This window comes from Phacochoerus africanus, chromosome 3 (assembly GCF_016906955.1).
Source record: "Phacochoerus africanus isolate WHEZ1 chromosome 3, ROS_Pafr_v1, whole genome shotgun sequence".
Lineage (NCBI taxonomy): Eukaryota > Metazoa > Chordata > Mammalia > Artiodactyla > Suidae > Phacochoerus > Phacochoerus africanus.
The window spans coordinates 173,912,877-173,939,027 of record NC_062546.1 but is presented as its reverse complement, the minus strand read 5'-3'; the positions used below and the strand labels follow the sequence as shown (position 1 = coordinate 173,939,027).

General features: G+C 33.8%; 1 protein-coding gene across 1 annotated transcript in view; it reads right to left on the bottom strand.

Annotated features, from left to right (window-relative positions):
* The window catches only part of PARD3B (par-3 family cell polarity regulator beta), a 1,037,082-nt gene that overhangs the window by 512,942 nt on the left and 497,989 nt on the right, over positions 1–26,151 (bottom strand). The gene's annotated exons all lie outside the window — the stretch shown is intronic.

The following is a 26,151-nucleotide window of genomic DNA, read 5'->3' as shown; positions in this document are numbered from 1 at the left end:
TGGAGCTTATAAAGAAGAGGGGTCATAAATTTTGCACCATTCTATATCTTTGCACTGAGAAATCAGTAGTTACTCACATAAATGTATATTATTGACACTAGAGGGTTAAAAAGATCATATACCATGATTGAGTGGGATTTATCCTAGGGATCCAAGGATTTTTCAATATCTGCAAATCAATCAATGTGATGTGCCATATTAACACATTGAAAAATAAAAACCATATGATCATCTCAATAGATGCACATGAAGCTTAATTGTTAAGTTCAACATCCATTTATGATAAAAACTCTCCAGAAAGTGAGCACAGAAGGAATATACTTCAACATAATAAAGAACATATATATATATAAGAAAACCCCACAGCTAACATCATATTCAATGGTAAAAAGCTGAATGCATATCCTCTTAGATCAGGAACAAGACAGATATATCCACTCTCACCACTTTTATTCAATGTAGTTTTGGGAATCCTGGCCATAGCAATCAGAAAAGAAACAGAAGAAATCCAAATTGAAAAGCAATAAGTAAAACTGTCACTGTTTGCAGATTACACAATATTATACATATATATTAAACAAAGATGCCACCAGAAAACTAGGAGATCTTATCAATGAATTCAGTAAAGTTGCAGGATAGAAAATTAATAGAAGGTAATCTGTTGAATTTCTATACACTAATAGTGAGCTACTAAAAAGCAAAATTAAGGAAATAGTTCAATTTACCTTCACATCAAAAAGAATAAAATACATAAGAATAAACTTACCTAGAGAGGTAAAAGACCTGCACTTGGAAAACCAAGACACTGACGAAAGAAATTAAAAATGACACAGACTTAAATATATTCCATGTTCTTGAATTAAAAGAATTAATATTGTGAAAATGACCACACTACCCCAGGCAATCTAAAGATTCAGTGCAATCCCTATCCAGATATCAATGGCATTTTTCACAGAACTAGAACAAATAATTTAAAAATGTATATGGTAACACAAAAGATCCCAAAGAGCCACAAAATATCGAGGCAGAAGAACAAAGCTGGAGGAATCACATTCCCTGACTTCAGACTATACTATAAAGCTATAGAAATCAAAGCAGAAATTTATATTTCTGTTTTTGTGTACTGGCACGAAAACATAAATATAGATCAATGGAACAGGAAAAAAGAGTCCAGAAATAAACCCACACATTGATGGTCAATTAATCTATGACAAAGGAGGAAAGAATATACAATGAAGAAAAGACACTTTCTTCAATGAGTGGTGCTGGAAAACTGGACAGCTACATGTAAAACAATGCAATCAGAACATTCTTTAATACCATGTACAAAAATAAACTCAAAATGGATTACAGACATTAATGTAAGGCCAGAAACCATAAAACTCCTAGTGGAAAACATAGGCAGAAATCTCTTTGACATAAATCACAGTGATATATTTTTTTTTTAGATCTCTCTCCTAAGGAAAAGGAAATAAAAGCACAAATAAATAAATGGAATGGAATTAAGCTTAAAAGCTTTGGTACAGCAAAGGAAACTATGAGGAAAAATAAAAGACAACCTGCTGAAGGGGAGAAAATATTTGTAAATGAAATGATAGATAAGGGGTTAATATCATATATATATATATATATATATATATATATATATATATATATGGCTCATACAACTCAACATCAAAAAAACAAAAAACCCAATTAATAAATGGGAAGAGCTGAATAGAGATTTTTCCAAAGAGGAAATGCAGATGGAGAACAGGCACATGAAAAGATGCTGAACATTGCTAATCCTCAAGGAAATGCAAATGAAAGCCACAATGAGATATCACTTCACACCTCTCAGAATGGCTATCATTAAAAAGAACACAAATAACAAATGTTGGCAAGGATGTAGAGAAAAGGGAATCCTCATACACTGTTGGTGTGGAAGTAAATTGGTGTGGGCACTGTGGAAAACAATATGGAGGTTTCCTAAAAAAATTAAAGTAGAACTACTATATGATCTAGCAGTTCCACTCCTGAAGACAAACACTAATATGAAAAGATATATGTACCTCAATGTTCATAGTAGTATTATTTACAATGGCAAGGTATAGAAGAAACCTAAGTGTCTATCAAGAGATGAATGGATAAAGAAGATCCACTGAGATACACACACACACATATATATATAAAATGGAATACTACTCAACAAAACAGAATGAAATTTTGCCATATGTAGCAACATGAGTGGACTTGGAGGGCATTATGCTAAGGGTAATAAGTGACAGAGAAAGATAAATACTGTATGATATTACTTATATGTGGAATCTAAAAAATACAACAAACTACTGAGTAAAACAAAAAAGAGGCCTATTCACAGATATAGAGAACAAACTAGTGGTTTCCTTGGGAGAGGGAAGGGAGAGAAGCAATATAATAGCGGGGGATTTTTTTTTAAAGGTTACTATGGGATTATATAAATCATGTATATAAAATGTTTGAAAATTGTAAAGCACTATAGAATTTAAAGAATCAGACAGTAAAAAAAAAGTTAATTAAACAAAAATATTATAAATAGCTCTTTTTGTAAAGAAAATCTATCCATTTCTAAAGCTATCTTCCTACCATTAAGACATATCGCAGGAATCAGTACTTACCACATGAAAGACTTTTATTTGCATAATAAGACAAAATTTCCTCTCATTCCTTCCCACAGCTTGCTTCTTAGGCCCAGAATCCCCTCGCCTCTTTTCCTTTGTTTAGACTACGGTGGTATAAATGCCTCAATCTCCTGGCCACTTCCTTAAGCCACAGTTGTTTTCCTAAACTCTCAGGTGTGCATTTGTGTGTATATAATTAAAATTATATTTTTCTCTTATTAATATGTCTTTTTAAAATTTGATTCCTGAAATCCAGCTATAGATGGAAGGGTAGAGGGTAGTGATTTTTCCTCCTTTACAACACAAAAAACTTGAGGCTGGGAAGCAGAAGAGAGGCAGAAAGACATAAAAAGCAATAGAAAGGGAAGAGTGAGACTCAGAAACCATTTTTATTATTGTTATGTCAATTTGTCTCACTCAGTTCACCTAAAACAAATGAAACTTGGATCTAAAAACAAATAAAACTTTAGGTCAATTTTTAATTTTAGTTCTCTTCTGCATTCTTGTGGTTATGGCTCAAATGGATTGAAACAGACAAAACTGGTTGGCCTTTTTCTCATTATCCTTCAAAACAACTCAGTCATTCCCCAAATCCAGCTTATCACATTCTACCCTATTATTTTTTACAAAGCAATACAACAATCTACTTATTTTATTCCCATCCATCTGATTATTTCAATGCTCATTGTGCTCATACATCGAGATGTCTTGTCTTACCTTAATTGAGTTCCTCACTTAAGCTCAAACTCTGTCAAATTTTAATCTTTCTGTGTAAAGGAATTGACTCTGGACAACTGTCTCATCCATCACTGGTTGAGGATGTTTCTATCATTACTTTCAGGTTCCATTAGGGCGCTAATGATGACTTATCAGTGTGTAGGCTTGTTACTGTAAAGACTAGTAAGTGCCCAAGAGTTAGAGCCTAATTGCAAAAATCTGGTAGTCATATAGTTTGCAGGTGCAAACTCTTTAAAGCCTGATGCCATTTAACGAATGGGTCTCTCAGAATTGCATTCATCTGAACACTTCTGCATAAAAATAACTGTCAATATATAATTTCTCTGGACTCAAACAGGTGGCCTACCCTATTGTCCCCTAAATATTTTTTTAGGTATGGCTTTTAGTCAATATAAAATATCCATTTGGAATGATACTATACCTATTCTCTTTATTGCTACCATGAATATCTGGTGTGATTAGCATCACCTTAAATCTAGTAGAGATTTTTTTTTTGTTTTCTTTTTTAATGATGTTATCATTGGTGGCAATATTTTGCCATCTGAAACGTCTAATATTAAGACTGATGAAATCATAACATTCATTTCAGGCTGGTGCCTTTTCAAAATACTACATTTCATAGACTTTTACTTTCTCCTCTACTTACTACTAGATAAAGCAGTTTCAATAGATTCTTTATCTCTTTCATTCTTCAAAGAATTTCATTACAAATGACTTTTATAACATGAAGAGAATGTGCAAAGATATGACCATTTTGTCTGAAGACAAATACTGAAGACAGGAAAGAAAAGAGAAGAAAATTTACTGATCAAATGGCATGGCTAATGACTTAAAAAGTTAGCTATAAGGAAGGAGCACCCTGGTGGCTCAGTGGGTTAAGGATCTGATGCTGGTATGGCTGTGGCTCCGGTTACAACTGTGACATGGGTCCAATCTCTGACCTGGAGACTTCTACATGTTATGGGTGCTATCAAAAAAAAAAAAAAGCTAGCTATAGGGATGCCAGGCTTATAAAAAGCCAAGTCCCCTACCCTACTATGACTTCAGACTAGTTAGTTAATTAGCATAAAAAGAAGAAATGAGGCAGCTAACTTATAGAAGGTACATTATATGATGGACAAAGCAGGATGAAAGTTTTAATGAAGGAACAAGTATGATTTTAAGTCAAAATTAAAAATAAAGCAAAAAGAGGGCTCAAAATTTTATAACCCAATCCAAAAAAATTTTACATCTTCAGTTTGGATGTACTTTTAGGTTCAGACACTTTTCTTTTGTTTTTATTATTAATATTCTCTTTATCAAAGAAGAGTTTAAAAATACAGAAAGTTTCATTAGTAGATACTGAGCAAAAAAGCACTTGGACAACCATCTTACATACAGAATAGACTAAGCTAAAAAAATTAGAGAATTAAAATGCTATAAATTACATAATGATGCAAAGGACAATCCACAGAAAGATATAATAATTGCCAATTTATAAACCCAACAACATAGCCGCCTAATATAAAAGATGGACACAATTGCAAAGAAAGACTGACAAATCCCCTAACATAATGAAAGATTTTAGTTCACTTTTCTCAGTAACTTAGTCATTGCAGACTAAAGTATATATGGCATTTAAACATTATAACTAGAAAATTTAGTATAGTGTTCAAATGGAGACGAACTAGTATCTGACAATTTTTTAAGCAAGTAAGGACATACAAAGAACACATAAAAAAGCAACATATAAAAGAAAAAAAAAATCTGCCCATGTACTATGACATAAAACAACCTGAATTACACCTGAAACTAACACAACATTTTAACTCTACACTTCAGTATTTTTTAAAAAATTAGAAAATACAAAAATAAAGCAACCCGAATAAACTCTAAAGAGATTATTAATACATACCTTGTTTTCCAACCATGGCACAATAATTTAAAATTGTTTTCAACAACCAAAAAACCCATTAGAAACAAACAAAAATCCTTACCCCCACATTAGAAAAAGATTTTAAAAAGCGTATATCCATATAACTCATAAACTAAAGAACAAGTCACAGAGGAAATTCAGAAACATGTACAACTATATGATTTTTTTAAAATAACCTAACTTTAAAAAACTTGAATGTTTATATTTAAAAAAGAGAGCCTGCAAAAGATGATAAAACTATCACATGCAAAGGTAATGAATTATTTTATAGAGGAGCCATCAGGACACTACACCATGTTCCCCAAGATGTGATTCAAAAAGACTAAGTTCACAACACCACCTATGGACAATTTTTGCCAAAGAAACTGGTCCTGAATCCACTCAAGCCACTGCACTTAACTATAGAAAGTTCAGGGTACGAAAACTCAACCTAAATGATACTACAAGGGAGCAATCGGCTAATTCCAGCAACGTATGGGCACAATTTAGAGCCTATTGCAAACTAACTGACTAAAACATGTTTTACCTATTTCAATACATTTCAAAATGAACAGGGTATCAGGTAATATTTAAAGAATTATTTATTAATTTTGTTGGGTGTGATGACAGAATGGTGATTATGCTATCTAGGAGTTCTCTTGTTTTGCAGTAGGATAAGGATCTGGTGTTATCACTGCAGTGGCTTGGGTCACCTCTGTTGTGTGTGTTTGATTCCTGGCCCAGGATCTTCCCTATGTGGCAAAAAAAAAAAAAAAGTTCCTATCGGTTAGATATGCTGCACACAGGAATATTTCCATATGAAATGTCATGATGTCCATAAGTTGCTTTCTATTAAAGTAAAATTAAAAAGATAAAGAATAGATTAAACAGGTTAACAATATATTGCTGGTTATGGAAACTAGTTGACAGGTACATGGGGGTTAATCATACCAACCTATTTTTGTGTATATTTAAAAATTTTCATAAGGGCTTAAAATTTTTAAGGCCATATATGACAAACCCACAGCTAACATCATTCTCAATGGTGAAAAGCTGAAATAATTCCTGCTGAGATCATGAACAAGACAAGGATATCTGCTCTCTCCACTACTCTTCAACAGAGATTCGGAAGTCCTAGCCACAGCAATCAGAGAAGAAAAAGAAATAAAAGGAATACAAATTGGAAAGGAAGAAGTAAAACTATCACTATTTGCAGATGACATGATACTATACCTAGAGAATCCTAAAGACTCCACCAGAATACTGTTAGAGCTCATCCATGAATTTGTCAAAGTCGCAGGATACAAAATTAATACACAACAATCAATGGCATTTCTATATACTAACAATGAAAGATGAGAAAGAGAAAATAGGGAAGCAATCCTGTTTACCATCATATCCAAAAGAATAAAATACCTAGGAGTAAACCTACTAAAGAGACAAAAGACCTGTACTCTGAAAACTATAGGATACTGATGAAAAAAATCAAAGATGACACAAATAGATGGAAAGACATACCATGCTCTTGGATTGGAAGAGTCAATATTATCAAAATGACTATACTACCCAAGGCAATCTACAGATTCAATGCAATCCCTATCAAATTACCAAGGACATTTTTCACAGAACTCAAACAAAATATTTTAAAAATTTGTTTGGAAGCACAAAAGACCCAGAATAGCCAAAGACATCCTGGAAAAAAAAAATGGAGCTAGGAATCAGGCTCCCTGATTTCAAACTATACTACAAAGCAACAATCATCAAAACCTCATGGTACTGGCACAAAGACAAAAATATAGGTCAGTGGAACAGGATAGAAAGCCCAGGATTAATCCCATGCACCCACAGCCAACTAATCAATGACAAAGGAGGCAAGAATATACAATGGAGAAAAGACGGCCTGTTCAATAAGTGGTGCTGGGAAAACTGGACAGCCACATGGAAAAGAATGAAATTAGAACACTCCCTAACACCATACACAAAAGTAAACTCAAAATGGATTAAAGACCTAAGGACCAGATATTATAAAACTCTTAGAGGAAAACATAGGCTAAACACTGTCTTACATAAATGACAACAACATCATCTCAGATCCTTCATCTATGATAGCAAGTAGTCAAGAGCAGACATTATATAATGTTGACAAATCAAGAGAGGGGAATCCATCCAATATTTAATTTTTTAATTTAAATGTCTGCCATGGAGGTCAGGCCTGAATAGGAGGCAGAGAGGTCATTATTTCATTTTACTCTTTCTTTTTTGTATAAAGTTTTAAGCAAATGCATCTATTATTTCCATAATATAAATATTAAGATACATACATAAAGCAAGTAAAGGGCTCTGAGCAAAGGCTTGAGGAGTTCTAATTCTCTGCTAGAGCTCAGCAAGTTGAGCTTATTGGCAAATGACTGCAGTGGATCACACATATAAAACCTCCTAAAATCCTAGAATATAAACTAAGGCAATTGCCTGTGATATTACAATTTGATAAGAATTAAACTCTGTTGCACATTAATTTTCACTTTAGCGTAATTCTATTAAATGTTTTTGTTTTGAAATATGAATATATAATTTACATTTTAAACACATACTAACCTATGTATAATTAGAAGAATACTATATTAATTTATAAATATTGACTTACAAGATAATAATAATGGTTCTAGTTCTTTGAGGCAAAACAATTTTTTAAACTCATGATTATCTTTTGGAATATATTATATAAGAATATATTTGTGTAATATAATGAACCTACCCATTCTGGTTACTATTATTGCATAATAAGTTATATCAAAATTGAATGCTATAAAACAATATTTAAATATTCATATTTCACAGATCTGTGGTGAGGAATTCTGAAGGGCTAAGTTGGGCAGCTCTCATGTGGGTATCCTATAACACTACAGTCAGATGTAGGCTTGCAGGGGGCACTCAAGGCTGTATAGATCTGGACATTTAAGATGGCACATCATTTGGCTGACAATTGATATGAGATGGGAAGCTCTGCCATGTAGGTCTATCAGAGTGCCTACACATGGCCTTTCCAATTAGGTGGTGTGAATAAAGAATGTCACCTGCAATTTTGCTAAAAAAAAGGATGTTGTAGCCATCAAGTCATCAGCTACCGTGGCCACGAACCCAGTGATGTACCCTGAGGGGATTCAGGATGGAGAAAACAGGACACTGGCCCTGGATAGTTGTTCATATCAAAGGAATGATTTCAATGAGTCCAGACTCTTACATCTTACCATACATAGGACAGTGCTAAATTCATTAAGTTGACACGCCTAGTTTTCTTTAATTAACAGTAATATTTTGATGTTCTAACCATTTGAGCTTCTTTGTTTTGTTTTTAGAACTCATCCTTAATTCTTTGGGACAGATACTTAGAGAAAACTGAGAGGCTGCCTTCCAGGCTTAAGTCCTCAGCATGTCTGCCAAATAAAATATTATTCTCAACTTTTAGGTTGTATTTTTTCTTTTTTCTTTCTTTTTTTTTTTTTTTGCTTGTTTGCTCTTTTTCAGTCAACAGTGGATGGACTTGGAGTAATATAACTTCTTACATGAAAGTTGGCTTCCTCTAAAGTGAGTTTTCCTAGGGATTCAGGTGGAAGCTGTGTGACTCTTTATGACCTAGTCTCAGAAACCACACAGTGTATTCTGATGCTATTAGCTGCAGTGAGTCACTAACTTTAGTCCAGCCTTGTAGAAAGGGCACACAGACCCCCTGCTCTTAATGGAAGGGTGTCAAAGACTTCACAGACATGTTGTACAACATCACACTACTCTATGGATTTTTTAAAAAATGTGAATTTAAGCAAATACTACAACTTTAAATTCACGAAGTCACATTTGCTTTGAATTTCCACCTTATAGATTTTTGTGAACCATATAGATTAAATAACATTCACTGAGTGAGGGCACAGGGGGAATTACTAAGAAAAAAAGTGGATCCTTGACACATCTTTAGACAAGAAATACTCTCACTTGAAAACATAAAAGGAAAATTGTGCAATCAATAAAAATTATGGAGAATGATGCAGCAGTAGCGACTGAGTGAAATTAGAAACGCTAAATTACTCTGTCACATCTAATAAAAGGAGCAAAGCTAAACTCTGAATATCCGATCAGTTTTCAGTTCCTTAACTTATTTACTCAAATCCTCATGGTTTCTAATTAGTTTAAGTTAAATATTTAACCACAGAAAGAGCACCTTTTCCTAAATAAACTATTCTTCACTCTTCATCATATAAAATGCTTTTTTGGAAAGCCATGTATGTTATACATATATTAACTGATTCTCTGGGATTAAAATCTCAATGAAGTCATTCCTAGTTGTTAAGTCAAGGATCAGAAGATAGAATCTGATGATTAGGTGAGTTGGATTTGTGACAAAATGCAAACAACTACTTTCCATTAAAAGAGACTTTGGAGGAGTTCCCTCATCGCACAGCAGATTAAGGACCTGATGTTGTCACTGCTGTGACATGGATTTGATCCCTGGCCTGAGAACTTTCACATGCTCTGGGCATGCCCCCACCAAAAAAAAAAATACACTGAAGCAAGTTATATACCTTTTTACTTATGTACTTTCCCACCCCCAACACTAAAATTCCCATGGCCAACTGTCTTTTGTTATTTAAATAAGAACACAGTGAGCTGTGAAGGTGATTGGTAACAATAATGTTAATATGAGGATATTCAACAGAACAATCTATTTTAGGTAAGTATTAGTCCTTAATGTTTCTGTTTTCTATAAACCAAGAAACCCTACAGGTACACTAATTGTAACTTTCTCTATTACTATTATTTCTCAGTTACCTCCCTCAATCATCCTCTAAGAGATCTTAGAGGTGGTTTCAATTTATTCAGAAATAATTTAATACTTGATTTTAAAAAAGGATTTAGGAGGTTATAGAGAATGTCACCTCATTCTTACTTCTTTAAGTAAGAGAGGCCACTCACACAACTAGAGAATGGTAAACAAAGGGGCTTCCTTGGTTGCTTCTAATGTCAAGACTGCATACATCAAACCAAACAGCTAGCAAAATACTAAGTCTATTATGCAAGATGGTATGGAATGAATTGTTATTTATCTTTTATTTCTAGACACCTGTTCTTAAAAATAGGGAAAAGCAAAGAAAAAGAAAAAGGGACAAAAACCCAGTCTTGAGACATGGAATTTCAGAACACAAACAGAGGTTGCCTGACATCCTAAGCAGATAAACAAGTAAAACAAGACCAAAAAAGTACTGCAATTTGCTTCAGGCTCCAAAGGAAGCTAAACCCCAGCCTCCTAGTCCCATTTCAAGCACGATAATTTTAGGCATTTCTCAGAAATAGCAATGCCTCTTCTTCCTTTTCTTCCTACTCATCTATTGACCAAATCTAGATTTTTAAAAACAAACAAAAATGTGGCAATTAATTTTGCTGCTATTAATAAGGTATAATAAGATCAGTATTTCTAGTATTCCTCATAGTGTCTTCTGCAGGTTATTAATAAATAGCACATGCAAGAGGGTTCTGTGGTAAAATAAATTTGGGAAAGACTAAGCTAAACACAATTCTTTGCATAATACCTATCAGAATTTTTAATTTGTTATATTTTGAGCCCCCCCAGAGGGAAATATAGTGTATATCTTTTCCTAGTATTATTTGACCTGGGATTAGCAGGATTAGAAATATGTGGAACACACTCTGGGAAATCCTAAACTACATACATTAAATTTAAGGTATATTAACAATGAGTGACCTGAAAACAATATGAAATCCAAACTATAGTTTTCCTAGCATAAGATCCTACATACATAAGAGTAGATTAAAATAAGGTACAATTTGTTAGCCAGTAGTTTTAGATGTTCTTGAAGTCAACAGTCAGTTAATTGGAATTGCTAATGTACCAGTGACTAATACTTTTGATTGACTTTGTTAGTTGCATAAATCTAGTTATATACTGTCAGAATTGGTCACCTAAGGTTGTCATTAATCAGATAGCTTTACACCGACACTGCATAACAGGGTATTCAAAATCTAATTTGAAGATCATATTTTTAGTTTTTACCTTCTTAAATTCCCTTTTTAAAACTTCATAAGACAATTATAGTCAGAACCATTCAGTCTCACAAAATTTGGGAAAATCAAAGGTTTTAACAATTATGTCATAAAACGCAGAGCACTTTAAAAACAATTACTAGGATGTTCACTGTTAATTATATAAATAATTGAAATTTTTATTTAACAAAATACTCTTCATAGCTTTAAAAAATTTATAGGCAGTTTTCATTGCTGGCATGAGGTATTTTATTAATACCTACTGTAGATTAATATTAATTTTTAGGTTTTTTAAGTATGAGGACTGTGATCATGGTTAATTTCATGCATAGTTTGACACCTTTCAAAGCAACAGTTGTGTATTTATTAAAAAATCTGCAACTTTGGAGGTCAAGTAAAATGTTACCTCTGGATAGCATCTTGGGTGTTTCATAATTACATCAGAAAAACTAACTATCCAGAACACTGATACATGCAAGGCAGGTAAGGCCAGCATCTATTAATTTATTTCATTAAAGAAAGAGTAAATACAGAAATAATTTTGCAGCCTAAAAAGGAGTTGAAGTTTCTCATTCTCTGACAGAGAGCTGAAGTTTTTCATTTTCTCGGAGAGAGGCTGAACTTTAAACTCCAATAGGCATATGAATGTTTCTTAACAGATGTTTTTGGATTTTTCTTTCCTTTTTTAGGATACATTAAAATGAGTAGAATCTCTGCACATAAATTTTAAGCTTTTATTTCCATCCAGGAGGGTTCAGTCATTTCATTCAATAATTCATCTTTCCATTATAATCAGTGAGAAAAAAAATCCGTATGTAAATCAAAGCTTACTACACAAAACTTCTCAATTTAGCAACATAAAAACAAAAGATAAAATTCATTCTCTGACTTCCTTGAAGCTCTTGAACATTCCTTCACTGTGAAATTTGTTGTAAAATACCTATAGGGCTAGAAGAGTTTGTCTCATTACATTATGCACAATGCCCCATTTAAAGGCACATCAAATTATGAAGTAGAAATGTTTTTAAAAGACCATTCTATGTAGTTCTCTTTATTCCAGAGTCATAATGGAAAAATTATTTATTAATGAGTTTGATTTATAAAATTGTACCCATTGCAATTTTTGCCTGTGGGCACTAGAACAAAGTTAAAACCATTCAGTGAGCTACAGAACACTTAACAATTATAAAAGAAGTCAGCAGCACCATAAATCACAATTATTCTGAAACAATACACCAAAAATGCAATTTAAACTGATAATGTATCATTTAATTATATTTTGATGTAGAGCAACATTCGTCTAAATGACCTAGAAAAATATGAAGTCTTGGAAGATTGTTATTAAGGAATAAATTGGAGAGCTGGGTGGTTTTTTTTTTTTTTTTTGAGTGTGTATGAAACAAAAGGGCAGCCTGCATTCTTGGGTGTCACCATTTACAGTTTACAGAGAAGCTAAGCTCTGGACATTTGTAGATTTTGTGATATATAATGAATAAGAGAACACTACTAGATAACAGCTGTTGCTGAGTTTTAATAAACCTCTTTGACATAACAGGCAGTCATAATTACTAAGAGCTCACCTAATCACAGTATTTTCATGAGAAATTACATAGAGGACAGAACAACTAAATCAGCACCATTTTCTGTGAAGATAGGTTGCTGATCATCTTGGATAGAATAGATTAACACATGATATTTTCTCTTAAACAGTTACATAAACCAAGATTAATCTCTGCTTTCTAATTCCTCAAGATAGAATTAGAAATTCCCTCTCAAAGTAGCACTGTTTAAGAGTTTAAATGAGTGGCAAACCCTTGATATATGGAAATATATTAGACAATAGATTTAATTCTTAGCATGAAAGTTGATTTTAAAAATCCTTTCAAAAACATGTCTTTGTAATTAATGTCTTCATTTTTACTCAAGTTAGGTAATTTACAGATTAGTAAAATTATTTGTGATCATTATATGTCAAGAATTTTTGATATAAATACTCTGAATAAATTTAAGCTAATAAATGAGAAGCCCCATGGATTAAATATATCCACTGAGGAAAGAGAAGTCCACATGTAAATAAAATAATAGGTATTTAAAACAAAGGAACTCCTAAAATGTCCACTAAGATTAGCCATGCAACAGCCTTTCAGTTTATTTGATGAGATTGAAATGCATTTTATACAGACCCTATTCATAAAAGAAAGAGGAATATCTGCAGTTGGATTGCTCACATGCATAGCTACCACAAGAACCACGTATTATAAACACCTTCAATATGCTGCTTATTACCAATGAAATTAAAAAGCATTAGGGATGTGTCCCTATTCCTTACTTGGAAACCTTTCAGGTTTTGTATTCAAACATATCTTTCCAATAGTAGCTACAGATGTCATACATGTGCTGAGGGCTTTTAAATGGTTTCCTGTTTTAATAGTTGGTGTGAATGTAAACAAAGTACAGACTCTACTTAGCCTTTTAGGGAAAAGGGAAAAAAAACAACAGAGAAACCCAATCAGGTCTAAAAATGAGTTTATCCTATTTTGTACAAAGAAAACAGAAAGAGTCTGGGGAAGATAAACTAATTTCTACCAGTTTCTGCCTACCACATATACACTAACTCAATTTAGATTGATCTGATAATGTCTACAGAATTACTACCAAGACAGAAGGTTACTATATACACTTGGACTTTTTTTTTTCCCCCTTAAAAACAGCATGAGATAAAATGTTGTCTAGGCTCCTTTTAATTTTATTTTAGTTTTATCTTGGTTTGTTACTTCAAAGCAAATAAGACAAGTTTTTTTGACATCTTTTCAAAATTTGCCACAGCAGGACAATGCCAGAATCAATCTTTATTATATAGAATAACACAACTTTAAATCATAAGATAATGATTTTTAAGAGAACACATCTAAATTTATTTGAAAAACTGTGTACACAGGAGCAGAAATAAATAGTAGCTTTATTTCAAACATAAGAATTGTTTTTGTGTATAAAAATAACCATTAATTCAACTTGGGGCAATGAAAAGTATTGGAAGAGCATCCAAAGAAACTAAATCTTAACTTTTCAATGTTCAATGAATCAGCTTTCTGCTAATAATATTCTTGTTAAATTTCAAGGATAAATTCTAAAATGTTCAGAAGATATATATTCACATTTATAAATGTGGTCAGGACTTGGTAAAAATCATTTAATCCCTCTGAAACTTAGTATCTGCAATTCAGTATTTACTAAGTAGTTACTATATGTTATTTATTAAGCAAATCAAAGAACATGAACTCATTTTTATCCTCAATGAACTAAGTCTAATTCCATATATAAATTTTAATTTTAAAATATCTAATGATATTATTTCTCAAAGGCCTGTTACAAATATAATTAATAAAATTAAAATAAGAAACATGACCATAGCAAGTAATGTTATTTTTTAAACAGTAAATAGAGTTACAGAAAAGGATTTTATTTTTTTATTTCCAATTTTATTTTTTTATTTTTCATTTATTTTATTTCCCCAATACAGTTTTTTTCCTACTGTACAGCATGATGACCCAGTTACACATACATGTATACATTCTTTTTTCTCATATTATCATGCTCCATCATAAGTGACTAGACATAGTTCCCAGTGCTACATAGCAGGATCTCATTGCTAATCCATTCCAAAAGTGCTTGGGTTGTGGAATGGAAATCCTGTGAAACTAGATTGTGATGATACTTATACAACTACAGATGTGATAAATTCATTGAGTAATAAAAAAATTTTTTAAAAATTAAAAAAAAAAGCAGTAGTCTGCATCTATAAACCCCAAGCTCCCAATCCATCCCTCTCCTACCCCCTCCCCCTTGGCAACCACAAGTCTATTCTCCAAGTCCATGATTTTCTTCTCTGTGGAAAGGTTCATTTGTAGCACATAATAGATTCCAGGTATAAGTGATATCATAGGTATTTGTCTTTCTCTTTCTGACTTCCTTCACTCAGGATGAGAGTCTCTAGTTCCATCCATGTGGCTGCAAATGGCATTATTTTGTTAATTTTTTATGGCTGAATAGTATTCCATTGTGTATATATACCACATATTCCAAATCCAATCATTTGTTGATGGACATTTGGGTTGTTTCCATGTCTTGGCTATTGTTATTTTAATTTTTTTAAATGAGAAAAATGTCATTTAGAATGTAAAATATCTAAACTGGAAACTATATCATGGTTGTGAGCCAGTGAAAGAAAATAGAATTTGGATATCTCTTATCTTTTAATAAGTAAATTATTTTATTTATTAAATTTATTTTTGTCTTTTTTTTTTCAGGGCAGCACCTGTGGCATATAGAGATTCCCAGGCTAGGGGCCAAGTCAGAGCTACATCTGTGGGCCTATACCACAGCCACAGCAATGCAGGATCTGAGCTATAACTGTGACCATGTAGGTCACAGGTCATGGCAATGACAAATCCTTAACCCACTGAGTGAGGCCAGGGATGGAACCCACAACCTCATGGATACTAGTCGGGTTTGTTAACCCCTGAGCCACAATGGGAACTCCTACTTATTAAATTTAAACAAAGTTTACAAAAACGTAGGCATTTTTAAAGGTAGAATTCTTGAACATATCATTCAACATGCATATTTACTGATGGCAGAAATATGGACTTCAAACTGTCTCTTATTTCTTTATAAAAGGATAATTCAATTAAAAGTAAAAGTTTGGGAGTTCCCGTCAGAGCACAGTGGAAATGAATCTGACTAGGAACCATGAGATTGTAGGTTTGATCCCTGGCCTTGCTCAGTGGGTTAAGAATCCGGCATTGCCATGAGCTGCAGTGCAGGTCACAGATGCAGCTCAGATCCCCCACTGCTGTGGCTCTGGTGTAGGCCAGCAGCTATAGCTCCAATTAGACCCCTAGCCCGGGAACCTCCATATGCCATGGGTATCGCCCTAAAATGACAAAAGACTAAAAAAAAAAAAAAGTACAAAGTTTATTACTATACATGAGGCTACTTATGTTCATAACAAGAAATATAAAAAAGAACTCATTCAATTTATATCTAAAATTTTAATAAAGGTCAAAAGTTAATCTCCAAAATATACAAACATCTCGTACAATTTTATACCAAAAAAAACCCCAATTTAAAAAAATGGTCAGAAGATCTAAATACACATTTCTCCAAGGAAGACAGACAGAAATCTAAAAGCCACATGAAAAGATAATCAACATCACTAATTCTTAAAGAAGTGCAAATCAAAACTACAAAAGAGGTATCACCTTACACCAGAATAGACATCAAAAAGTCTATAAAAAATAAATGCTGGAGAGGTTGTGGAGAAAATGGAACCCTCCTACACTGCTGGTGGGAAAGTAGGCTGGTTCTACTATGGATAACAGTAAGGAGGTTCCTTAAAAAACTAAACATAGAACTACCATATGATCCAGTAATCCCATTCTTGGGCATCTATCCAGAGAAAACCACAATTTGAAAAAATACGTGCACTCCAGTGTTCACTGCAGCAGTATTTATAACAGCCAAGGCATGGAGGCAACTTAAATATCCATCAATAAAGGACTGTACAAAGAAGATGTGGTACATATATACAATGGAATATCACTCAGCCATAAAAGAGAATGAAATAGTGCCATTTGCAGCAACATGTATAGACTTAGAAATTATTACACTAAGTGAAGTAAGTCAGACAAAGATGAATATCATATGAGTTCACTTATATGTGGAATGATATAAAAGGACTTACAGAACAGAAACAGGCTAAAAGATTTTGAAACCAAATTTGTGGTTATCAAAGGGGAAACGTGGGAGTGGTAAATTAGGGTGTTGGAGTGACATATAAACTCTACTATATGTATAAAATAGATGGGTTATAAGGACCTATTGTGTAGCATAAGGTGATCTACTCAATACTGTGTATAACCTATATGGGAAAATAATCTGAATTGGAATGGATATATGTATATGTATAGCTGATTTACTTTTCTGTACACCTGAAACTAACACAACTTTTTAAGTAAATTATACTCCAATAAAATATGGTATGAATGCCCTATGTGGTGAAAAATACTTTGTGTTATTGTCCAATAACCCATTAACAATGCACAGTATCCATTCCATAGTAAAGTAGAAATTGAATTTTTTCACTTCTTCATTTAAAAAATATCATTAGAGCATTTTGGCAAAAAAAAAAGGAAAAAGGAGCAAAATAGTAAGGATTTGATACCACTTCTTTTTACAACACACAGGAAAAAAAAAGAATAAATCCTAAAAGGTAAGCTTGACTCAACAAGATAAACACTCTGGTACCCCTGAAACTGACTAAAAACAAAATGGTGGGTGGGACCCAATCCATGAACTTGACAGTCTCTAGCAGAAAATTTTAAGAAAGAATGCAAGAAGAAAATTCGGGAAATGGTGAAGAATCACTATAATTTGAAATAATAGCTGGTACATTTTCAGAATAGAAGGAAAACATTAATCCTCAGGTTGTTATTGTATGCCAAGGGTCAAATAAACCACTTTGAGAATGAAAAAATCACTGATAATAAAGACAAAATACGTACTATCCACCAAAGAATGACAGTTAGACTTTTAACAGCAACAATACTTTGTAGCAGACAATGAATAAGATCTTTTAATCTTTAAAGAAAAATGGTGGGCAACCTAGAATTTTATACCCAACCAAGCTATCATCCAAGAGTTAAGGTAAATTTAAGGCATCTTGAAAATTCAAAGTTTATGTTTAACATATCTTCTCATAGAAATAGCCCTAAAGTACTTCATCACTTAAAAAAGAAAAAAGAAAGAAAGCAAATTCATGAGAAAGCATGAGACAGGTACAACAATTGCTGAGATAGGTTGCTAAATCAAATTATTGACTTTAAAATGTTAATGACCAGTGTTTTGAACTTAAGATAAAATTTATATCCATAGACAACAATAACTAGAAGCATGAAAATACTATTGGTAAATGTAATGTGTAAAAGTGAAAGTCGTGCCTAGAAAGACAGAAATTCTAAATAACAAAAATATATTTGAAAAATTATGTGGGAGTTTCCACCATGGCACAGTTTTCACATGGTAAGAATCAGACTGCAGTGGCTCAGGTCACTGCAGAAATGTTAAAGGATCTGGCATTGCTGCAGCTGTAGCTCAGGTTCAATCCCTGGCCCAGGAAATTCCATATGCTGAAAGTGCAGCCAAAAAATTAAAAAAAAAAAATTACACATACGGATGTGTGTATCTCTCTATATACCCACACGTATAATAAACTACAAAGTAAAATGATTTATTCAAATGATTTAGATCAACACATTTTGATGGTATATCTTTTGTTCTTTACATTAATATCAACACTGTTATTAAAATCTTTTCAATTGTAGGATAAATCAAATGAGCAATTATGTTAAAGTTAATAGCACCAAGACTTTCAGGATGGAAGAGAAGCAATTAGAAAATCAAAGAAATTAAACTCAATGCTAAAGCTAAATTAGAGATATTGATTGAACTCAAGATTTTAAACATATATTCATGTATTTTCTAACTATGGCCAGAAAATGATGTAGAAGCAATGTACTCTCTGGAAAAAGGTATACACATTGAACCTGGATTTTTGGTCCATGTCTATTCCATTCTATTTAGACCCTTGGAGAGAATATTTATATTAAGTCTGGGGTAATATTTATATTAAGTCTGGGGTATTTTTATATAAATATAAAAATATTTATATTTTTGATCTTGGGAAATCTGGCTGTTCCAGAGAGGAAGAAAGCTTAACAGCAAAACCCAAAAGTTAGTCTGAAGGAGCTTTTGACTTACTAAAGTTGAGTTATCAGAGAGAATGGTTGTAATTGATTGAAATAAACTATGTCTATGAATCTGAGTCCCTAGTGATACTCAAGAAAGAAAAAGCCAGAGAATATTTCTTTGTCACTATTTGGCACTTCCACGAATCAAATTATTTACTTTGAAAATTAGTAGATTAAAATCAGAAGAATTAAGCATTTTTCCTACACTAATAGCATGAGCTATATTTCATAGCAATTAAATATAGCTCCATCTGAAAGCTAGGGAAATCATTATATTAAAAAAATGCCAGCAAGTGTAGAAAGAAATGAAAATATTTAAAGCATCATATTGTAATAATTAAATAAATTATTTTTTCAGGATAAAATTATCAAGTGTTATAAAAACTATTGACAGTAACTGGACAAAATGCCAAAGTTAATCCATAAATGATTATTTCTAGTCGCTAGTGAAACACATTCATGTTTGCAATAAGAAATGAGGTTGTCACCTTAATCCAATAATGAAATTTAGGTCACTAATGGTGAAAAATAAAACAAAGCAGATATTATGTGTCTTTTTATCTGATACATAAGAAGTGCATGTCACCTATGATGTCATCTTACTAAAAACATTCAACTTAATCAAGCGTTTAGATACAACTTCCAGTTAACAGAACCTACTGGGACTAGAGAAGTCAAATTACTTCACAAGGAAGTGATGAAATTCATAAAAAATGACTTACCAAAGGACAACTGCTTGGCTTTTCTGCACGTCAGAGTAATAAATAAAGAGATTACTCTAGATTATAGAGAAAAAAGACAGCAATCAGATGTGTATTCCTGGATTAAGTGTGTGATCTTGGAATAAACCCTAATTTAAAACAACACATGGAGGACAATTAAAGAAATTTTAATATGGATCAGATACTATCTGACATTAAAAATTAATTTCATGAAGCACGATCATTTTATGTTCATAATGCGGGAAAATATTTGTTTTGTTCTGAGATACACGTGTAAATTTACAGAATGTATGTCAAGGTTTCAGTTTTCTAAGCAGATACTTTAGTAGTCACCACCATCTGGGCGATAGGGCTCAGGGTGATTTCACAACCTCACACAGAGACAGGGTGGGTTGAGGAACAAGGTTGAGGAAACTGAAGCAGAGTGGGTGGGGGGTGGCAGGAAAATGAGAGACAGCAAAGGTTCCTTGACTGACCCCTCAGGAAGGTTGAGCAGAGACCATAGGTAGGCATCACAGAACAGTCCCTATTACTCATACTATTTATAGGACGTGTATAAGCGTAGCCTTGTCAGTGGCAGGAATAAACAAGAAGGTTGGTACCAGGCAGTGCAGAGCATGAGTAGCAGCTGTTTATTGAGGTCATCTGGAGAGGTGAGCTGCCTTGGAACTGGAGATCTTAATGTCTTGGGAATTTGGTGTGTTTGCTGCTGGTGTCATGGAGCCACTGGCCCTACTGAAGATAAGCTCAAGGACAGGCTCTTCGTCTGAGGGTGAGGGCTGCAGGCTCTGTTCTAGCCAGCTTACATTTCAGGCAACTGTGTGTGAACTCCAGTGTCATTTAAGCTAATTCTTCCTGTATCACAGTGCTTAAAATCTACTTCAAAATTCTTTATGAGATAATAAAATCTACAGTTCAAATTTATGAGTAATGAGTAAAGAACACAAAAAATGCAAAGATTTGAAACAAAGAAAAAAGGGGGGGTAATTAATAGTCCAATAGTAATCAGAAACAAGACCAAACCATTCCAAATTTCATTAATTTTAAGCATATTGGACTAACCTATTTAAACACATAGATTGGATTTTAAAAGACATTCTATGCCCCCTACGTCCCAATCTCCATGCCTAAGGTAAAACCACAAGGAGACTGAAAATAAAGGAATAGAAAGTACACCGGGAAGATTGTAACCAAAATAAACTGGTGGTTGCAAATGTATCAGATAAATAGGTTTTAATATAAAATTATTACTGTGGATAAAGAGAAACTTCAAACAAAAGGGAGAACTCATCCAGAAGATATACTACTTATGAATTGTAAACAGCTAATAGCATAGCTTCAGCATACATAACACAAGCTCTCACAAAGTTGGAAGCACAATCTGACAGGTCTATACCCATACTGGAAACTTTAGCACACTTCTATCAGAAAGTGGCAGGCAGGAAAAAAAGAAATTATATAGAGCATTTGAACAACAAAGTGAACAACCTTGAGGTAATAGAGAAATGAGGAGATAGACATTAATTTTAGTTACGCATTAATTTTTTACAAAAGTTAACCATACACCAGATTACAAAATATCACCATAAAGTTCAAGAAATCAATACCACATAAATCTCTTGATAAACACTGTGATTAAATTAGCAATGGGTTTACAGTGATATTTTAATCAACTTTAAAAGGTACTATTAACTATCTCAGAGGGTGAAGAGGAAATCACAGCAGTTCTGAAATGAATGACAAATAATGACATGAATGACAAAAACTTTTGATGCTGTGTATCAAAAATTAAGGGATGTGGCTAGAGTAGTAGTTATACTTAGATGAGAAGCAAGCTTATATAAACGTAAATGCATTTATTGAAAGCAAAAAGTGAAACATATAACCATATAAGAACTTAGGAAAGAACATAAACATTATTTCTCTACTCTTAATCAGAAAAAAGGAAGTAAGAGCAGAAGTTAATAAAACACAAAAAGAATATAGGGACAAAAGCAAAAGTTGTTTCTTTGAAAACAATTAAAAATAGCAAGATAGATCTCCCCTAAGACTAATCAAAGAAAATATACAGAAAATGTAAAAATCAGTAAGACTAGCGATGGGGGAGACCATTACACAAATAAAAAAATTACTTTAAAAATCTAAGACGAATTAGGCAGCAATAAATTTGAAAAGGCTGTAGGTGATTTTTTGAAAGTTTTTAAAATTGGCAACATACCAGAATGTGTGCACATGAAAGAGAAAATCTGAATAAGCTACCTCTTTCTATGCCCTACTCTACCTACAACAGAAAGCACATATACATACAGTCCCAGGCTGAACAGCTAAGTCTACAAAAACGCAATCCCAATACTAAACACAAATTGGTTCAGAGAATGGGTGGAAAATACAGTGCAAGCTCCCCTACACATTTTGTGAAGCTCACAGAAGGTATGGAAAGCACAGTGTCAAAACCACACAAAGCAAACGAAAAGACCAAAAACTACCTCAGTTACATAGATGATAACATCCCAAATAAAACATTCAAGTTGAATTCGGCAATATAGAAAACACAACACATCATGCCCAAGGAGGCTTTATCATGAAAATGTATGGATGGAATAAATTACTTTCAGGGAGTAAAGGGGAAAAATTATCATCTGAATAAACAGAAAAAACATCCAACATTCATTAATTATTTTAAATGGCACTATAATACCAAAAAGTAAAATAAAAATAGATCTCTACTCACACTAGTTAAAAAATTATAGGTGAATTAAAATTCTAAATATGAAAAATAAAACAGAAGTTCTCAGAAAAAATAATATTAGAAAATATCATTGTGATTTAGGGTAATAAAATGATTTCTTTAAACACACACAGGACAACACTGGAAGTAAAAAACATAAATATATTAAAATTTAAAACGTCTATAATTAAAAAAAAATCAAGGTTGAGACAGGTCACAGACTGGGAAAGATACTTCCAATGTGTAAAATAAAAAAAAAGCCCAGTGTTTAGAATGAGGATAGGAACACAGAGAAAAAAAAAAATGAATGCATGGAAATATTTGGTGACCAGAGAGAGGAGTGTTGGTTCTATACTAAGTTCATTTCATCTTATTTCCCTTTCAGTTTGGAAAAGCCTGTTTTGCTCAGATGCACAACTTTCCCCACCCTAAATTCACATGGGATTTAGAGCAAGGTCACCCAAAGCCAGTTTCAACTCTTTCAGTGAATTCTTGGGAATTTAAGATGGTTCCAGAATGAAAAAGTAAAAATAAACATTAGGCAGACTCCTTGAAATCAGATAACTTAAGAATTAAAGAAAAGCAGTAAACATAACAAAAATAACTAAGTAAAAAGATAGAAAATCATTCCCTCATAACAAGTTCTTAAACTGAGAATTACGATCACTGATAATTTCCATGTGTTAGACCAATTTATGTTCCTACCAGTATTATAGGAGAGTTCCCATTTTAATCATTTCTCATTTTACAGATGAAGAAACTGTCCCTAAGAAGTTAGGTAACTTCTCCAAAGCCACAGGATTCAGTCTCTCAACTGGGACCAGAAGGCAGGTCTCCCAATTCCTGGTCTACAAATATATGTTGCTACAGGGTAGCTTGAACACACTGTACTCTTAACTAGGGTAGAAAAACCAAAATGATCTATGGTTAGGAGTTTTCTTCCTTCCTTCCTTCCTTTCTTCCTTTCTTTCTTTCTTTGTCTTTTTGGGGTCACACCCACCTCATATAGAAGTTCCCGGGCTAGAGGTCTAATCAGAGCTACAGCTGCAGGCCTACACCACAGCCACAGCGACGCGGGGTCTTAGCCACATCTGCGACCTACACCACGGCTCACAGCAACACAAGGATCTACGACCCACTGGGCGAGGCCAAGGATCGAACCCGCATCCTCATGGATATTAGTTGGGTTTGTTACCGTTGAGCCATGACAAGAACTCCAACGAGTTTTCTACATCACCGGTTTCTCCATCAGTATAGCCTTCCCTGAATGAGAAAACCTATCTTAACTGCTTTATCAGAAACCAGTTTTTCTTCCTGCTTGATGTCAATCATGCTAACCAAGTATCGGAAGTCCTACCAGAGAGATGCTAAAACGGCAGGCTGATCTGTTCAACACCATCAGACTAAGATCAGTGTCTCAGCCAAACAGAGAGCCGAATAATATGATCAGGATCTTTGGGGAACACCTTATCTGTTCTTACATTCACAGAATGTCAGTTAGTTATTTGAGATACATTAACTTTTCCAAACCCAAAGGAGTCTGTGTCCTAAATTATTACTTCTGTGGCCTGAGACAAAACTCCTGTTTTTAAGGAGGTAGGTGTTGTGTTTTTTTTTTTCCCCCCCCTTGTCTGCTGTTCAGTGAGGTTGGTAATACTAAATATGATTTATTAAATGGGGAATGGACAAAAATACTCACTTGTGTCTTAAATAACGTATCTCAGGGTGTCTTTGTGGTCCCGTCAAATTATGCTATTTTCAAAAAGTCCTTTGTATTTCACCAGTTCTCTCCTTTCCAACAGAACATCTGTCCTACTTTCTTCTTTTTTTCTTTTACAACTTTAAAATTTCATGCAAAATCTTACAGATAATTTGTTTTTCACAACTCCAGTGCATATTAATTCATCAAAGATATTGTGATCTTTTCACTCTACCTTCTATATCTTTGAATAATTCATGGAAATTGTGCTTCCAAGGGTTTCTTCCATGTCCGAACCAGCAGAGATAGCTGACCAGGTCTCCTGATGCCTCAACACCTGGTCCTCCACAGGCCAAGTCCAGTCTATTTTTATAACCTAATTTCACGGCATTCTTCCCATTGCATTGGAGACTGAAGTTCACAAACAACACCTGTCTAAGATGCATATTCCCTGACTCTACTCTCAAAATTCTGATTTAACAAATAGGGAGGTGGCTCAGGAATATGTGTTTCTACGGTAAGTTGTCTTTGGCTTACTCTTTGAGAAACAGCATTCAGAATTTGTCTACTCTATTTTAATTCCTCTACAGTCAGGTCTAATTCTGTCCAAACACTACTTACATATCCTTGTTAATATGAATTTCCTCACTGATCTCTATGCCTATCTTATATAGGCATATAAATCCTTACTTTAAAAGACCCACATCAAGCCTTCTTCTCTTGGAAGCGACCTTAGCCACTCTGGCACAGAGTTCTTCCTGAACTGACAGTACCCATAGTCATGATCAATTGCTTAAACCTGACCTTGGCTCTGAGTCTGTATCAATGTCTGCCAAGTCCTCCCCATGCTAGCCACTGTTCTCCCAATGAGGAATGTGGCACCAAAGGTCATGTGGTCATAGACCACTCCTGCCACCTGCTATAGCCATGGCTGATTCAAAGTAGCCACGGCTTCAAGATGCTAGACTTCTTTCCTGGAATTAGTGCCTCTCTGGAGATGAGAAAACTAGAATTGTTAGCAGCTACGTTCCCCTCTGTTGAGGAAGCTGGCCTGCAGATAAACATGACAAAATCTGGGAAATAATAAAGTAGAGAAAAGTACTTGAGTCTCTGATTCCAGTTTTTCCTGAAGTCCAGCTGCATCTCGCACTTAAGATACATTCCACATGCTCTTTAGATTGCCTGCAGCATTCTCAGGAAAAACAAAACAATAACAACAACAACGAATCTTCACTTTTTGACTGAGCCATTTTACATTGTACTGTTGTCACTTGAAGTTAAAAGAGTTCTTAAATGGTTACTGGCATATAACATTTAACTCTGTGTGTTTTCCCCAATGTCCTAAGTTCTGTAAAAGCTGTTTCCACTTCTTTACCTCCAATACCCTCTTCAACCAACAGTACAAGTGCTTCCACCTCGCTTGCCTCTTCAGGAACTGCTCTTAATAAGATTATCAAAGACTTCAAGATTTGAAATCTGGTTTCTTTCTTTTTTTTCTTTTTCTTTTTTTTTGGGGGGGGGCACACCTGTGGCATATGTAAGTTCCTAGTCTAGGGGTTAAATCAGAGCTGCAGGGGATGGACTACACCACAGCCACAAAAACACTGGATCCAAGCCACATCTGTGACCTATTCTGCAGCTCGCGCCAACACCAGTTCCTCAACCCACTGAGAGAGGCCAGGGATGGAACCTGCATCCTCATGGATACTAGTCAGGTTCTTAACCTGCTAAGCCACAGTGGGAATTCTGTGAACTCCTATTTCTTTGATCCCCAAGCACCTCTACTTCTGTCTTTGCCCACAGACTGAATCTTAGGTCCATGCATTGGTAGAACACTCTGCCTCACTACACAGAAACAGAATCTGGGAATTC